At 43.7% G+C, this 3,462-nt stretch overlaps 1 pseudogene; it reads left to right on the forward strand.

Annotated features, from left to right (window-relative positions):
- Positions 1-1,795: 1,795 nt before the first annotated feature.
- LOC126020200 (N-alpha-acetyltransferase 50-like) lies at positions 1,796-2,480 on the forward strand (annotated as a pseudogene).
- The last annotated feature ends 982 nt before the right edge of the window (positions 2,481-3,462 follow it).

Below are 3,462 nucleotides of genomic sequence, written 5' to 3' on the forward strand. Positions count from 1 at the left end.
ACAGAGAGACAGAGACAGAGAGACAGACAGAAACAGAGACAGAGAGAGACAGAGACAGAGAGAGGAGAGAGGGGAGAGAAAGAGTTGAGAGAGAGAGGAGAGAGGAGAGAGGGAAGAGAGAAGAGAGAGAAGATAGAGGAGGAGAGGGAGAGAGAGAGAGGGAAAGAGAGAGAGAGAGAGAGAGAGAGAGAGAGAGAGAGAGAGACCAGCCAGAGGGGTTAGAAACATATCTTTTTATTTTCAGCCTGAAGTCTGTCTGGGGGGGGTGTTGTCAAAGATAGAAAGAGTGAGAGAAGAGAGGAGAGAGGGGAGAGAGAGTTGAGAGAGAGGAGAGGAAAGAGAGAGGGGAGAGAAGAGAGAGGGAGAGAGAGAGAAAGTGAGAGAGAGGGAAGGAGGGAAGGAGAGGGGGAGAGAGAGAAAGTGAGAGAGAGAGAGAGGGAAGGAGGGAAGGAGGGAAGGAGAGGGAGAGAGAGAGAGAGAGAGAGAGAGAGAGAGAGAGAGAGAGAGAGAGAGAGAGAGAGAGAGAGAGAGAGAGAGAGAACAGGCAGCATCTTTCTGATGCTTTATTTCTGGCCTTCCACTGCTCCACTGGCCAGCAGGCTCTGCTCTGGTCTTTTCCCAACCCCGCCAATAACTGCCAGGCTAACCTTTTTATAGTTCAGGGGCAATTTTCTGTTGTAGAGGACATGGCCCAGTCCAGCTTCAATTACAAAGGGGTGTCATCACCCCCTTAAAGGTACATTGACTAATTCCTTTAAATACATGACCACTATTTCTCCTAGATTGAGCACTTAAATAAAACAGTAAATCCTTGAATATTTTTTCAATTTGAATTCAATTTCTACAATTGAAATCTATTTCTTAAGACGTGTATGTGACATTCCTTTAGAATGTGGCTGATCATTTTTGAGAAGGTGCATTACAAAAGAGAAGGAATATAGCAACACCTCCAAGTACGGAGTCCTCCTGGCCGTGAGATGGCTACTGCCCCAGATGACGTCTCAATCTTACTAACGTTATGAATGAAAGTATTTATGAAGGCTACGTTATCCTTAATGTTTATACTATCAGAGTACTACAATTATTTAAAATATATCATTAATGTTAACGTTTATATAAAGCTTCAAGATAGACTTTATCAAAAGTGTCATGAAACATCACTTGAAAATCTTCAGGGCCAAGAGCTGGTGCAGTGGGCTGGTTTGCTCCCTACAGGTGGAACTGAATCATGTCCCAGAAACACAAGGTCCTCTGGGCACCACAGGAGGTGACCAAAAGCAACAGAAATTGATTAGAAATTTCCTTCATACTGTTACACACAATGTATGCTGGGGTAAAGCCACATGATCAGTGCAGTGCTGCACCTGTATCTGCCCTCACCCATCTATGACCTCTGCCCTTCCTCCTCCTCTGTCATCCTCCACTCTCCACCTTCTCTCTACCTTCCTCCCTCCTTCCTCCTCCCTCTAACCAACCTCCCTTCTCTTTCTCTCCCTTCTCCCTTTCTCTACCTCCTCCCTCTTCCCTCCATCCTCCTCACCCTCTTCTTTCCACCCTCCTCCCTCCACCCTCTTTCCTTGCCTCCTTATCTCCTCCTCTCCCTGCCACCCTTCCCTCTTCCCTCCTCCCTCCACCCACCTCTTTTCCAATCTCACCCCTCCTGCCTGCACCCTTCTTCCACTCCCCACCCTCCCTCTACTGCCCTCCCTAGGCACCTAAACTCTCCTGGTCCTGCACACACAAACACTTTGAGCTTCACATGCCAGAGCACACAGACACTCTCTTGGTCGGGATAATGGGAATGATCATCTGTAGTAAGAACCACAATCATCTGCCCACAGGAGGGCTCCTTTGAGTGTCACAGTTCCATTTGCAGAAGCAGCGCTGACCTCCATCAAGTTCATTTCCATCAACATCTCCATTGGACAGGGCTGCTTCGAGTCTGACTGAGAGCAGTGGATGGGATTGCACAGGTGGAAGAGCCAAGCGGCAGAGCCAGCATGACTGGATCAAGCTGGGAGACAGGGCACCACACAATATTAAACAATTGAAGAGATTAAACCAGGTCATCTTTCCAGTCAGCTACAATGACAAGTTCTTCAAGGATGTGCTGGAGGTTGGGGAGCAAAACTTGCCCATTTCAACAATATTACAGTGGATGTAGATTGCTATAGGGTGGATCAGTTAGTTACAGGATCAGAAGAGACTTTATATTATGACACTAGGATGTCTGACTCCATAGTGAAGGCCAGAAATAGGAACTAAAACGTAAAATCATGTCTTAGACATCTGTGAAGAAGATGGCACTTTTGACAACATTTATCTGCATGCTCCTATCAGCAATTGACTTCTACAGAAAGTTCAGCTTTGAGGTCATTAAGATAAAGAAGAACTACTATAAGACGAATGCTCTTGTGCTACAGAAAAACCTCAAAATCCCTTTTGGCCAGAACGCAGATGTGCAAAAGACAGACAACTGATCAAATTACAAATGAGTTTTTCTTGTACTTGATTGTTGCCCAAAAAAGAAAGACCCTTTCTTTTAAAGCTTTCCACCTCTCTTGTCTTTTTTTACTTCCCTTTCCTCTTAAAAATGTTAATACTTTGAAGGACTTTAAAAATTAATCATGTTTGGATTATTTTAGTGTATTATCTCTCTTCTTTTTTCCTTTCTACCCCCAATCCCTGTGAGGTGATTTAACTGTAGAAAAAAACATATATGGGGCCGGAGAGATAGCATGGAGGTAAGGCATTTGCCTTTCATGCAGGAGGTCATCGGTTCGAATCCCGGCGTCCCATATGGTCCCCCGTGCCTGCCAGGAACAATTTCTGAGCCTGGAGCCAGGAATAATCTCTGAGCACTGCCGGGTGTGACCCAAAAAAAAAAAAAAAACATATATGCATTTGTTGTTTCACAGTTAAACTATATTGGTTCTGAGAGTTTGGGTATCAGTTTCAATTTTTTTCATCCTTTTTTCTTATTATGTTCTGTTTTCACTTTGAATGGCAGAGCCTACAACTCATAGATTTCAAAAGACAAAATAACAGGAGCAATATTTTGTTCTCTAACTCATAGACAAATGAGTATTTTTGTGGTACTTAGGGTTTTTTATGACTAGGATGCTAATCCCTGGACATTGCTTTCACTGTACCTCTGTCCTTCTGAGTACTTTATCAGGAGTTTAGACCATTTACTATCCTTATAAGAAATGCTAAGCTTATTTTATTTTTGTTTTGCTTTGTTTTAAAGCAATTACTCTCTTCTTTGATAGTGGTTAAGCATGGGTAGGTGTTGATTACTGGTCCTACCTTAATCAATATTCATACTTCACCCTAGGGTGTGATCTGGTGATTGGATTACTAGATCCCTCCCTACTTGGTATTCCTTCTCCACCCTGGTTTTTTCTAAGTAAAGCCTGAGTTTGAGGAAGGAAAGGGATCATCCTTCATCTTCCTCCACTA

The sequence above is a fragment of the Suncus etruscus genome, chromosome 10, assembly GCF_024139225.1.
Source record: "Suncus etruscus isolate mSunEtr1 chromosome 10, mSunEtr1.pri.cur, whole genome shotgun sequence".
NCBI lineage: Eukaryota > Metazoa > Chordata > Mammalia > Eulipotyphla > Soricidae > Suncus > Suncus etruscus.